Below are 15,768 nucleotides of genomic sequence, written 5' to 3'. Positions count from 1 at the left end.
GTGTGTGTGTGTGTGTGTGTGTGTGTGTGTGTGTGTGTGTGTGTGTGTGTGTGTGTGTGTGTGTGTGTGTGTGCATGATTGTATTGGCTCACCTATAGAATTGCACTTGTCTTTTGGGGCTGCCATACCGTGCACTGGGGACAAGAAAGAGGGACAGAGAGACAGAGAGAGAGAGAGAGAGAGAGAGAGAGAGAGAGAGAGAGAGAGAGAGAGAGAGAGAGAGAGAGAGAGAGAGAGAGAGAGATTTAAATGACATGACACAACATGAAAACTTTATTTGTAGTCCATAGCTCTCCCTAGTGGCTGCTACTTGTACTACACTGGTTCTGTGTCTCAATATAAGAGCACTGGAAATAGTGTCTAGGCCTATGATGAGCGTGCTGCATTGCTACTGTAGTTGCAATGTCAGGGAATCAAATATACAACAGCTCCATTCACATGCCATTACCTTTGATCCTGCCATGCCTAATGTCTCTTTCCCGTAATTCTCCATCCAACAGTCCAATAATGCAGATAATTCCTTAAAATAGTCTTTCTCCATAGAGTCTAAAAGAAAGCCTCCCCATATAGCCAATCTCAGTCAGTCAATCTTCCTTATCCCTTGCTGGGGAGATCAATCTTCCATATCCCTTGCTCTCACAGACTTCTCAAGTGTCCTCTCTTCATTGTGTTTGTGTTGTTTATTGTAATTTGTTAATACAATACTCGGTAAACCCATTTTGTTATTTGAATTAAATGAAATCACAATACCCTACCTTTAACCCATTTAGACCTGAAGCCGATTAAAAAAGAAACGCCTTCTAAATCACATTCTATTAATAATAATAATAATAATCATGTTGTGAAAATGGGTGGAAAAAAAGGGTTACAAAAATGGTGGTATAAAAAAAAGTAAAATCAGAATTTTCTGTAAAAATTTGCACCGGTGAAGATCCTGTAGTGTGTAACCAATCCATGCTCACCTGTAGATCATGCCTGGAGAGGCATGTTGTCTGTGCGAGAGACGGCCTGGAGAGTCATTGGTGGGTTCAGGATACATGAGGCCTGGGAAGAAGCAGGTGGGACCCAATGGAAGGGGGGTGTCTTACTTTCTCACACCTGTGTGGACAAAAACAGAGAATAAAGAATTTACCCACAAAAACCCTGCCGTCCCTTTCCTCAGCATGTCAAATAGGCAAAAATTAAAAGCGATTTGGTGCAAGATGATAAAAGGAGGGGGCCAAGTACACACAGAGTAAAATACAAAATGTCAAGTTGTCAAGTAAAACACAACATTTTCTTCCTCCGTTTAACGTAAAAGTGATTAGATTCTAATCACTCATTCACTGGAGGACATTCTTTATAATTCTGTAATAATGATACAAAAGTAAAGAGCTAGTTTTTGAAGCATTGTGAAGGTAATGCCTGAATTTCACTCTCTAAATTAAAAGTTTGTGCAGGTTTGGATAATGACCCTGCCTTGAAACACTGAGAAGTCAGGAGAACACTTACAGTAAAAGTTAAATACACAGTAGTCAGGGAAAATTAGCAGAATACCTGTCAAATCTGGGAATAAATTCCTTACCAAACAATTTCTTCACCAATGTGTTCGTAAAGGTGTCTAGTAACATATCTAACAAAGATTGAAATTCAACATCCCTAGCAAAATGTTTGACAGCTAGGGTAATTCTGGGTCTCATTCACTTACTATATACACTGTACTAAAAGGGAAAAAAATCACTCCCAAAAATATGCTTTAAGTGGGATGTTAGGGGTCTAACTAGGTGTTTTTTAATTATTCTGAATCCATTGCAAGCATTTGTTTTGCACGAAAAACATTCCTTGGGCCAAAAATGCCATACCCCATACACCTTGTGAAAAGTGGAACCATCATTTTTTTGTGTCTGATTTTGGCCCAATGAATGTTTTTCGTGCAAAAATTGGATTCAGAATAATTAAAAACACCTAGTTAGACCCCTAACATGCTACTTAAAGCATATTTTTGGGAGTGATTTTTCCCTTATAGTATAGTGAATGAGACCCAGAATTACCCTAGCTGTCAAACATTTTGCTAGGGATGTTGAATTTCAATCTTTGTTAGATATGTTACTAGACACCTTTACAAACACATTGGTGAAGAAATTGTTTGGTAAGGAATTTATTCACCAGGGTTTTATTAAAATTCCCTAACTACAGGAAACAGAAAACATGATCATGACTCTCATTTTCCTCTGAGTGCACTTACAAAACATAGCCAACAGATGGAGCCAGACTGTAAGGGTACCACTAAGTACCGGTATATTCAACCTATTTTAATCCAGTTTTGTTGCAGTGCACTCAAGTTTATTTCCCATGCTTGACTTGATTAAACAGTATCAAATAATCTTTAATCTGCTGGATGAAGACAATTATTCAGCATGCACAGATTACGCCATAACCACTATGGATATTGCCTTACAGTAGGCTACTAGTATCCAAGGGTTAGGTGGAGATGAAATTCAAACCATTTCAGGGATGAGTAAGCAACCTTTCACATTTCTCATGTAAACGTATTTCGTATTTGTTTCAGTTGGAAACACTGAGGACATGGTGGGTCAACTGAAGTATAGTCCATACATCAGCTATAGTACCATGTCCTTACTCCACTCACTGTGGTCAATCAATTTATTGGACAGACTTGAAAACAGACCACAAATCACAAGCTACGTACTAACTCACACTATACATACCGTAAACATAAACAATTTTGTTCCAGTGTGTCACAGAGCATCCTCTTACAGACTAATTAGCGTGATTGCTATAGGTAACACACTATTGTATTCGGTCAGAGATTTTTTTTTTTTTTGTGAACCTGTTTTGTAAACTTTTTGAGTGATGTTATCCGAGTTGTAAGGCTGAATATCATGGACACTGTAATGTCCAATCAGACCCGATTGGTCAAGCTTCGCTCTTCTTCCGATCGCCAAATGAAGCCTGGGTTTCCGAGGCTAAGCTTCGCTTGACATCACAATATACAAGGGCGAAAAGCGCCCATGTCTTGGCCATCTAGCCAGTGATGTATATAGGACCAGTTACCCATTATATGGAGACCCCTGGTACCCATATATATGGAGAACCATGTGTGGAAAGGCTGGTCGACGGTTCGAGGCTCCATAAGCAGACAGGTCCATGAGTACATTTTTAGACATTTTATTTACCTCTCCAACACACAGACAGTGAACAGCCGGCAACAGGAACAAACATAAATAAACACTGGCCAACAGTAAATGTTCCAAAATTAGGAAACTGAAATTAACACTTGAAACTAAACTTAAGAAAAACAACAAACAGGAACTTAAGACGCTGCTACAAGACTATGCCTCCATGAGGCCCCTAGAGGCTCTCCCTGATGCTGTCTCTTACAAGCCTCAAGCCATACTGAACTTCCCTCACCAGCAGCATGCCTGGTCTTAAACGAGAGAGTGTTTTCTACTGGTGATTCAGTCCGAGTGTATCAAAGGGTGTGCTCGTTTTATTGTCCACGACATTGCAAGCGGCGCGAAGGCCAGCGGACCTTGGTCCTGCTCTTCGCCCCCGAGCGCCGCAGGCGCGAGTGGCCGCGAAGTTACCGCGAAGTTACGAAGCCGTGGTGAATGCAATCGTTATATTTATGCCCAGGCCGTAAGGCCTGGGCAAGCCCACGATAAACGCCCGGTGCGCATTTCCGAACGCACCCTTTGATACACTCGGACTGAAACACCAGAGGAAAACACCATCCCGGTCTTAAACAGGTGGGGCAAACCAAGCACAAAAGTAATAATTGAATCAATTATCTCAAACAAGGCAAACCACAGCCCATGAGTTGATTTACAATTACCTGTGCTTCTTTACTCATTTTCAATCAATATACTCCAATAAATATTTCAGGCATCAAACACAAACAATAAATGAACACAAAATAACGGGAATAGACAGTGCTTGGCCCATTCCAATCAACAGGATTGCCAGCACTACAGAGGAGAGACAGGTGACCATCACATAATTTAACTTCAGTGACAATGAACCCACATACACATATTTAAACTCATTTAGTTAAATTACTTAAAAATGTCCTTTGTACAAACATATGCAACACAATGAACAGTCACTTCCAAACCTGCTGGTTGTCAATTGATCAGGTTGACTCAGCTGTGAAGTGTGTGTGCACGGTCCTTGATTGTGTGTGTGTGTGTGTGTGTGTGTGTGTGTGTGTGTGTGTGTGTGTGTGTGTGTGTGTGTATGAATGTATAGAGCACGGCTGCCCTGTGACACCATGTATATGGAGATAATGCTGTGAGACCCCAAACATGCTTACTCAGTTATTCGCTATTTGAAAGTCCTATGACATCTGTCTGTGGAACCAGCCACACAGATATGGGCTGTGGAAGTGGTTTGGTTCCAAATGTGGCAACAGGGATCTCCATATACAGTATGGGCATAAAAGGGATTTGGTTCCCCTGGCATCACAGGGATCTCCATATCTCCATATGGGCATAAAAGAGATTTGGTTCCCCTGGCATCACAGGGATCTCCATATATGACAATAAAAGCGATTTGGTTCCCCTGACATCACAGTGATGTCAGAGCGTGATGTCAGAGCAAGTGAGCAAGCAGAGTACAAGTGTGCAAATGCAAATGGAGAGTATGATGTGCTTGGACCTCCACAGAAGCGTTTTCGAGGCACCTACTGTACATGTACATGTTTGCATCTTATTCTTTGATGAAGACCCCTCCTCCAACACCCACAGTTCTTATTGCCTGTCTCAACCTGGGGAAGAACGACTACGAGATTACACTGAACAGCACTCCCACCATCGTGCCCTATGATGATAGCCGAGACATTCCCACACTGCAGTATGACTGGCTCCTGATCCATTTTCATGTCACAAAGTGGGACATAGAGGAACACTGTGTAACTTTGTTTTAAAAATAAATGTAATGTTACACTTAATAAGGCAGGACAGGTGTTGGAGGCCTGATCAACTAAGAATTTGTTTGCATGTAGAGAGGGTTTAAGGGGTTAAAGGGAGACGAGGTGGTTTTATAGCACATTGTATGACTCATTAACTCTACACAAGGGCTTGCAGCAGGCTATGAACATGGGAGTAATAAACTATAGTCAGATGACAAGGTGACCCGACACTGAATCTAATGCAAGGCAAGACTGAAAGGAAAGCACATAAAGGATATGCATATTAACGTGAAGTTGTGCCAAAACCCTACTTCACATTAAGAGGAGTGGGAAGGGGTGTCAGAATAGGTTCCCTTACATTAAAACTACTAGCCCTTACCCGTTCAAAGATATGAGCTCCAAAATGATGTGCAGTGTGTGGGTTATGGGATGTGCACTGTGCACACAGTATATGAGGGATGGAAAGTAACTTTAACTGGTGCTTGCATGATGTAGGAGCATCAATGTAAGAAACCCGTTTTGTTTAATGGCTACAGAGATACTGTGTTGCACCCCCCCCCCCTCCCCCCACACCCCCCACACCCACCCCGCCCGCCCACCCGCCTGCACACACACACACACACACACACACAGAGCTGGTTAAACATGTTGCCTCATGCTAGATGCAGAATTGATTAGCCTCAAGCTAGATGCAGAATAGATAGTAGATACACCATAAAAATGCTAATATACAGCATACGATTTGTGAAAGTGACAAACGGGCTTCACAGTTATGTTAGGTGTGTTCATATGCTAATTGTGATGCGATTTCAGATCAATTGCTCCAGCCACTGAGGAGAAACGCTGTTTCAGACAGACAGACAGACAGACAGACAGACAGACAGACAGACAGACAGACAGACAGACAGACAGACAGACAGACAGACAGACAGACAGACAGACACTCACTCACTCACTCACTCAGACATTCGCAAAATTATAGTATAGATGTGCGGTAAATAGATAGAAGATAGAAGAGGAGTTCATTCAGTTCCTTTTTAATTTGTTCTCATGATCACCAGCATTGCGGAGTCAGATAATGTAGCTTACTGATAAAGAATCGTATGAATGAATTATTTAATTAATTACACTCAAGTCACTCAAGTGACGTCAAGTCCAGTGGTTTGCTCATTTTAATACCTAAAAATATATAAATAAAAGACCAAAACTGCATCAAAAGTTATAAAACATTGGCCAAATTGACAATAGTAAAAGAGGCACAAATTGTGAAAATGGCAGATCTACAAGCTCGAAATGCCTTGTGTTCCGAGGCGTTGTGACCTTGTAGATCTGCTATTTTCACAATATCTATCGGTGGAACAGAGTGAAACTAAATGTAATGCCTCAACTCCTAATTCCAATTGCTTGTCAGGGTGGGGTCCCCAGTTCAAATATGATTTCTTGGGGGGGTCACAGCCTAAAAAGGTACACATTTAATTTAAAAAGTAAATGAAAGGATGACACAAAAAGCCAGACATGAGGGCTTGTTTCCAGTTTTATAATAATCAATCGACCTGAGCATTTTTTGCCTGCCTATTTGTTTGGTGGAAAGTTGTACTTGATCATGAAGTTGATTTGTTGTAGTAAGCTACTTTTGCCGTGTAGCTTGTAGCTTGCTTTGCTACATTTCTCTGTGGATAGCTTCGCTGTAGCTTAAGCCATATTTCATCAAGAGTAGCTTGTAGCTTAGCTTACTACATTTTCCAAGTAACTACATTTTCCAAGTAGCTTGCCCATCACTGCACGCGCACGCACGCACGCACGCACGCACGCACGCACGCACGCACGCAAGCACACGCACACGCACACACACACACACACACACACACACACACACACACACACACACACACACACACACACACATACATGGTGCTGAAACACTGTGACTTGTTTGCTTCGGAGGTGACGTGTGTCATCCGAAGCCCCAGGGCCTACAAAGTCTTAATCCGGCCCTGGTGGTCGTATGCCGCAGGTTTGCACACCAGGGGAATTCATGAAGTAGAGCACCTGCATGTTGTTGCGACCGTCAGGGAGCAGTTTACTATGAAAACCTCCACCGTCCGTCCGTCCGTCCGTCCGTCCGTCCGTCCGTCCGTCCGTCCGTCACACCTTTGTGACCATCAACAAACGTCACACCTTTGTTGATGTTTAAATCGAAGAGTCTTGGTCAAATACTTCTGTTGGTTTCTGCACTGATCATTTATACAATTCAGCTGTGTTTGCTCGTGTCATCATGATGAGGTCATAAATCAGCCATGCCCAAATATAGATTTTACGGGTTTACATGCTTACTCAGTTATTCGTTATGTGAAAGTCCTATGACGTCTATGATATCTGACATCATCATACATACATTCCCTTTTATGCCCATAAATGGAGATCCCCTCTGTAGAACCAGCCACTGACATCACTGTAATGTCAGGGGAACCAAATCCCTTTTATGCCCATATGGAGATCCCTGTGATGCCAGGGGAACCAAATCCCTTTTATGCCCATATATGGAGATATGGAGATCCCCGTGTTGCCAGGGTAACCAAATCCATTTTATGCCCATATATGGAGATCCCTGTGATGCCAGGGGAACCAAATCCCTTTTACGCCCATATATGGAGATCCCTTATGTCATCAATATTAAGCCCATATCTGTGAATATCTTTGGGTACCAGATGTCTCCATATATGGTTAAATGGTCCGATATACATCACTGGCCAGAAGACCAAGAAATGGTGCAACCTCGCCCTTTGCTTTTCTCCCTATAGGCATCTTACTGGTAGGTAGTTTAATGAGGAATGCAGTATGGTGGTAGGTAGGTAGTTATGGCCTTTGATGTAAGATTTTCACTTTCTAGGATAACTATTGTTAGGATAAATTATGATACATAATTATGTTATTGGTGTATGAGTCTCATATGACCATATAAAGGCATAATATGAACTGAACGTACAGTATATAAGAGACCACCTTTTGGTCGCATACTGTAGGTTCAGGCAAACTGATTAAAGGTCATAATAACTTTGAATGCCCTGAATATAATCATGTTTTGATACTATGATATAAGTCACGAGTGGTGGAAAATAACCAGCACTACGTGGCACTTTCTTCCTCTTATTTCCTTGTTATGATATGGGAACAAATGAATGAGTTCCTACTACTTCCTTGTTATGATTTAGGAACAAATGAATAAGTTCCACGCTTCTTACTGTCATAAACTGTATGTCTTTATATACATGTTAAACTTCCATTTTGGGAGAGAGAATCCTCTGTCCTGCCGTTAGGGTGGGTAGAGATTTAGAACTGTTTGTCTCTTTGTCTGTCTCTCCTCAATACAGCAATCTAAGATATACGTCCTTTGGTCTCTTTGTCTTATTTTAACTATGGATTTAGAGATCCATATTTATCTTTAATAATTTATCTAATAATAATGGTCCTTATCGAGCGAGGATACTGTTTGTAACATTGGCCGACTGAGGGACGGATAAGTGTTCAGGCTGTTAGCCATTTAAAGTTCACTTTCTCTCCCCCGGTGGAACAATGTTACAACACGTATCTGAAACCAGCCAGGAAAATCTCTATAATTGCTGTATTATCAGACAAAGGATTTTATTTGACAACAGTGTTATGAGTTTTCGATTAATGTGGAACCGCGTGGACCCCCAGGAGCAGCGGACCGTGTTGGACCGTCTTCCTTGAGGTTGGATACTCCCCCGGTCCTGGGCTGCATCTGGGATTTCCACGCTCGGCAAATTCCTAAGTGATTAAGATAAGTACATATTTACTAAATCCCTGTAACGTGTCGTGTCTTTGAATTTTGAATTAACGATGTTAATGTAATGATAATTAATATGATTTGTGAATTATGTTCTCCCTCCGTTGGAGGAGTCCGAAAGCTCCTAATAATGTTTTGGTTTGACACACGTCGTAAATTAAACCCTTATCTATAGATACAGATGGTCGTAAAACTCTTTTGTTTCATCTTTGTTTCAGGGTGTATGTACAACACCTTTAATCTATTTTTAACTATTTCTGGTTCGTGCTCTCGCTCTCTCATTGTGATGAGGAGTGCAGAGACAATACTGATTTTCAGACTTTAACTTTTTACGGTACAGTTGTTTTTGTCGTCAGTTTGTTTGGACCCTATGAATGGTCATTATATGTTTGGCTTATAACCTAGGGCAAGTACTTCTAGTCGGCCTGAATTTAACGAGTACTTCTAGTCAGTTGCGGTTATAGCTTTTTACTGTTATGTCTGGACCCTATGAAGGGTCAGTATTTGTCAGTTTGTTACTGTTATGTTCACTGTACCGATAATACTGTGTTTATTTAGGTCTCTCACTTTCATGGCTTGGCCCAGCCATTTGGAAATTGAGAAACAATATTTTTATCTTTGACTATGTTACTGACCAGTTCTGTTTTCTGTAATATTAAATATTTTTAAGACGTTTTAAAATGTCTCTGAGAAATTAAAGTTAAGATTTAAGATTAAGAATAACTAACTCAAATTATGTTGTCTAAATTAATATTATATGTTGTAACGTTAAGTTTTAAACCTGACCAGAGGCTTCTGGCTGTGTTTGAGTATAATTTCATTTATTTGATGACTTTTCTGTGAGAATGAATTTACCGTACTGTATGTGTGTGCGAGCAGAAGATTTGCGTGTGGGTGCTGCTTCAGTAAACCCCCCCCTCTCTGACTCCCATCTCTGTGAGCATGAGTGCGTGTGCGTGCGTGCGTGCACTTGTGTGTGTGTTCCAATACTGTATGTGTGAGTACGGGCATGTGCCTGTGTGTGCGTAAATGTCGCTTTAACCCCTTATCTGTTCCGCTCCCTCTCCCCCACTCTTGTGTGAGTGCGTGCGTGAGCGTGCGTGTGACTGTGATTCATGCCTTTTGAGGTGTGTGCGTATGTGTGCCTGTCTGAGAAACCACCTGGAGCCTTCAAGGTCAGATGGTCTGTGTGTGAGAGAATTGTTTTGGGAACATGTCTGTTTAGACTTTCCTTTCTCCTATTTTTCGTAAACGTTCTGATTGTTTACTGTCTATGGTATTTTGTTTTGGTTCTATCCAGTCTTGTTATGAATACATTTACTGTTAAAACTCCATTACCCATAAAGCTCTGTTGGGAACGTCATGTCCCAGGTTACCATAACAACCAAATTAGATCCCATTGTTGGGAAGGACACAAGGTCGCTTCTCGCCCTTCAGGCGTATTACTTATCACTAGACACAGTGTCTAGCAACTCTCCCCATTCCTGACTGGTACTGTATAGTGCCCTTTTCATTGATTTAAATAATTTAAATTATTTTATTTAACTTTTACAACTTGTTGTAAAAAAGGGGGGAGTCTAAGGTTTAATATATTTTAATTTTGATTTGATTTTAATTTATTTGGTTTAATATATTTTAATTTTGATTTGATTTTAATTTATTTAATTTGTTTTTTCATCGATTTAAGATTTATTTGAAACTTAATTTGAAATGTTTCTGTTACATGGGCTGACGGTGACGGAGAGAGGACTGCAGTGTGGGGAAGGAGGAGAATCGGGTCATCATCGAAAACCACCTGACTGATGGGGTGCAGACGAACCACGACCTGAGGCCCGGCCAGACCAGTGCACGAGCCAATCAACCGCAGCGGCACGATGTAAAAATCGTGCCTTGTCGGTGAGAATTCTGTTGCACTGTTGTTGATGCCATGTGTAGTACAAACACTATCATGATGAACTAAATTGTTGTTGAAACAGTAAACTGGCCAAGTCTTCGTCCCCCCTAGGAACTACCTGAGAAGAAAGAAGAGACCCAGAAGAACGACCCCACATCAACTGCATCCTGCGTCCTCCTCCCTCACGTCTCTACAATGCCCCAACGTCAACGTCAACATCACCACGTCATCATCATCACCCTCATCATCATCATCGTCATCATCGTCATCCGATCAATGGTCATCCGATCAACTCATATTTTCTTTTTTCATTTTTCATTCTTTATTCTTTATTTTTATCTGTTTATTCAATTTTAATTCTGTCTTCATTCATCTGTAAGAAACGATGAATGATGTGTCACATTTCTTTAAACTTTAAGGATTTATTCCAGTTCCCTTTTAAAAAAAATATATTACAGTCCTTTTCGAAATTTGAATTTATAAATATTATTAAAGTCTTCATAATATTATTATTATTATTACCCTGATAAAATGTTTAATATGGAGGTCATATGAACCTCATACAAATATGAAAAGGATAGATTGTTAGGATAAATTATGATACATAATTATGTTATTGGTGTATGAGTCTCATATGACCATATAAAGGCATAATATGAACTGAACGTACAGTATATAAGAGACCACCTTTTGGTCGCATACTGTAGGTTCAGGCAAACTGATTAAAGGTCATAATAACTTTGAATGCCCTGAATATAATCATGTTTTGATACTATGATATAAGTCACGAGTGGTGGAAAATAACCAGCACTACGTGGCACTTTCTTCCTCTTATTTCCTTGTTATGATATGGGAACAAATGAATGAGTTCCTACTACTTCCTTGTTATGATTTAGGAACAAATGAATAAGTTCCACGCTTCTTACTGTCATAAACTGTATGTCTTTATATACATGTTAAACTTCCATTTTGGGAGAGAGAATCCTCTGTCCTGCCGTTAGGGTGGGTAGAGATTTAGAACTGTTTGTCTCTTTGTCTGTCTCTCCTCAATACAGCAATCTAAGATATACGTCCTTTGGTCTCTTTGTCTTATTTTAACTATGGATTTAGAGATCCATATTTATCTTTAATAATTTATCTAATAACTATATTTGCTATTCCCAGATGATGCCCTTTTAGGGTACCCCTCATGCCCATATATGGAGATCCCCAGGCTTTACTAATTAACATAAGTTTTATGCCCATATATGGAGATCAGTGTCCCAATGTCATCAGATATATGGGCATAAATGGACACAGGCAAACTAGATGGGCTGTATGGATATCCAGATGTGTGATGTAAGTGTTTTATTCCAAATGTGGCACCCCACAGACATATTTCCAGAAACAAAATCCCTTTCATGCCCATATATGGAGATTTCTGATGTCATCAATCCCAGGCCCTGTAAAAAACATGGTTGCTATGGTATGAGCAACTTATGTCTCCATATATGGAGATTCAACTTCAATGAGTAACCATGGCAAACTGTCAACTGCCCGTATGTCTTGATAATTGGTAAAACAAACTTTTGGCCTATTTGTGGAGATAAGCGACCAACGGTCGCTTATCTCCCGATTAGGGAGTCTTACTGGTACTAACCTACTTGACAAGGTACAATGATGTATGACAGTATCACGTTTTTGTCCCACCCGCACTTCTAACAGATGTCCATTAGGCAAAGCCTGCTCCTTTCTGAGTCATCTATCATTGGGCGGGTGTCCGGATAACACACACATTATACCAGAGATATTGAGCTTTAGGTAACAAATAGCATTAGAGATTGCATTTACTTTAGCTACAATAGTTAGCAATAAAATTAGACACAACATTCCATGTAAATAATACAATACATAGTACGATTACTACAAATTAGGGTGAAAACGTTACACCAGATTGATATGTTGGGTACTGGCATTTGCGTAGCTCAATAAAAGAAAGATTCCTTCCATCAGATGCAGATAGGAAAGCTGAACTGGATGCTTTAAAGATGCAGTCATTACAAATATGAACATGCTGTATATTTCTGCCCAAGCTTTTATTTAACATGTCTCTGTTTTTGTGCATTTGAATCTACAGGTCTGGTCTGTCAAGACGTGTCAGCTTTGAACTACAATCGACAGAAGGCAAATTTAAAAATAAAGGTAATGTATGATTTTTTATTAATGTATTTATTCTGTTTTAGGGGATATATTCATTTGTGTGAGTCATTTGTCCTTTCAGAGAGAAATGGCTTGTGACATTGGTAATACAGACTTCTTGTGTTCTAAGAATAGAATGCCACCAAAATATAAAACAGAGGATATGACCTTGAGGATCTATTCTACAGTTACCACTCCAGGTTTACAAGCACCATGCAAATAAGGCCAATACAATGTTCTCTGAGACATGGATCGCACTCTAAACTCTTCATGAAATAGCGCAAAACAAGGAGGGATTATTGCATGTTTGGTCTAAATAGTAGTACCAGTAAGACTCCCTAATCGGGAGATAAGCGACCGTCAGGTCGCAGCGTGATTTTAGGGCAAAATGTGTAGGAGCAGTGTCCAAAAATGTGTTTGAAAAAAATCTTCCAGGTGGTGGCGCTATATAGGACAGATCCATGTTGATGACATGAGTGTAGACATACTGTGTACCGATTTGTGTGATTTTAGGGCAAAATGTGTAGGAGCAGTGTCCCAAAAAATCAGCCTTTTTTTTTTGCACTTTTTGGTGGCGGCGGAAGGGGGTCCCTGGGGGTCCCTGGAGCTCCGGGGGTCCCTGGTGGGGTGGAGGTTGTGGATTGGCAGGCAAGGAGTGTGTGTGCAAAGTTTGGCATGGATTGGGGTAACGGTGGCGGAGATATGAGTTGGGGAAAAGTGTGACGTGACGGACAGACTGACTGACAGACTGACAGACTGGCAGACAGCCGGTGGAGGTTTTGGTAGTAACTACGACCTGACGGTCGCAAAAATTATAGTACAATTAATAAAAGTACAATTAAACTGAAATGCCATAAATACAGACTTAAAACGTATCACTTCTCTGGTGTGTCTCTACTGCATTCATATTTCTGAAGAACAATGCCTGGGGTGGTGACTTACAGTATGATGCCATTGCCAACATGTACAATATATATATGTTAACATGACTAGAATGATAGGCCTACAAGAACGAATGTTTTGGATTTGTAAAACAGTTCACAGTAACATGGTCCATGCTTAACCACTTAAGCCCTATTTTATACTGAGTCGCATGAAGATAGCTGGTCGCAACACGTTTACAACAATGTTCACAATAACTAGAGCTTCAGACCTAGCATTGGTTGTGTGTTATTGTTTCGATGGTGCATATATATAGCCGTTGAAATAATGTCTAATCAGCGTCTAATCTAAGCTTAGACTAAAAAACTTTCACTGCCAATCTAGACTAGTGCTCAGTGTGAGTATATATGCCCACATATGGAGCTGACTGATTTGTTTGCGCGGTGTGATTAGATACAAAGTAACCTCACATCACCAGTCTAAGCCTGGTATTCGTTTACAACGGGTCACTTGATCCGGCCTAGACCAGTTGGCAGAAGAGAAGAAGCGGCGTCGATTTGTTTTGGTTCCCTGTTTGTTTCCCCAATCCCAATTTAAATCCTAGAGAAGTGTAGTCTTGCCAGTCGCTGCGAGTTGGACAAAAAGATGGATATATACCAAACAGACTTTTAAAAAAATGAGCAAAACTACGTCGCATCAAGGGTTTTATTGGGTAGGTACTAAAATTATGCCCTTGAACGTGGGGAAATGTTTTGGTTTCCGGTTTGGTAGTCCCGGCCAAAGTGTTGTCCGCTTTGACTACAAAATGACATAGGACGCCATCCGCTCCCGACCGGATCAGAAGCCCGAATTTGGAAGCGATCCCAGGCTAGATACAAAGTGAATGCAAAGACGAGACGAGGTGCGAACGGTCGATTCGGTATCTTCACCCCATTTGGAAAAATCCAACTGAAGCGACCTTCGCTTCCCCCCCACTCCACCCATCACGTCCTGACAGCCAGTCAGCATTGATGTTGTCCGGAGACAGGGAAATGTTTTGGGTGTTTGTTTTTGGGACTCCCTTTTTTCCAGGTGTTCCGCCTTAATTCTGACTAGGGTTGGGACCCGAAACCGGTTCTTTTTAGGACCCGGTTCCATGATAGCGGGTCCAGAACCGGGTCAATCATTTTTGCCGGTCCGATTCTCTTAACGGGTCTCATCACCGCATCGCGGTAAAAGAAAAACACTAGCGATTAGCGAATCGCAAAGGCCGCGATTTTCTGCAAAGTAGACTTCCCAAGCAATATGGAGACGTTTTAATTTTTGAAATCCCTTCATAATTGACTGTGCAATGATCAAATCAAACCGTGGTGTCTGTCCTTAAATCCTTGTGCATTGATTAAAAGCTGCCATTTGTCCTAAGCTGAAAGTGAAAGTAACTTCTGTGCAACGGTGGCTCCCCCTCCTCGTCCCAATTTCAATAAAATATTATTGTATTTAATGTTTTCCATTTTCCCAAAGAATTATTAAAAATAAAAGAAAAAGGTTATTGAAAAAACACGGTCTGCTCACGTATTAGGAGGGTATTATGAGTCACCAGAAAAAATAATGTGTGTTTTTAATGAATCTATCCTGGTTAAAATGGAGTTTGAAGTTACAATGGGTGTGTATGTGGAGAGGGCCTGGGCGTGTTGGAGCTGGTAACATTTACATCAAATATCTAAATACTGAATGAAGCAAATTAAAAACTGTTCAGGGTGTTCATACAAGCCTGATTAGACCTAAAAGTTTTTTTGAAAGTGGAATATCCCTTTAAGCAAGGCAGCGACATACAGTACTTTCTTCCTTGACAATAAGCAAAGTAAAAGGGAATCTTTTGGAAACTTTATGGGTCTGTAACTCAGTGAATAAATGGAACCAAATGGACCTGTTCCATTTTTACTCTAATATTTTAACATTTAATATAAATTGGGGTCCCAGTGATATAAATATAATTAAATGGGTATCTGTAGCCTAGTGTATTTAGAAATCCTAGTTCTAAGTTCAAACTAAGCCATATTGTAAAATAAATATAAGAAATAGGCAAACATTTTGAAAATAGCCGATCTACAAGCTCAC

Source organism: Nannobrachium achirus (genome assembly GCF_963921795.1).
Source record: "Nannobrachium achirus genome assembly, chromosome: 9".
Lineage (NCBI taxonomy): Eukaryota > Metazoa > Chordata > Actinopteri > Myctophiformes > Myctophidae > Nannobrachium > Nannobrachium achirus.
Note: the sequence above shows the minus strand (reverse complement) of the source record.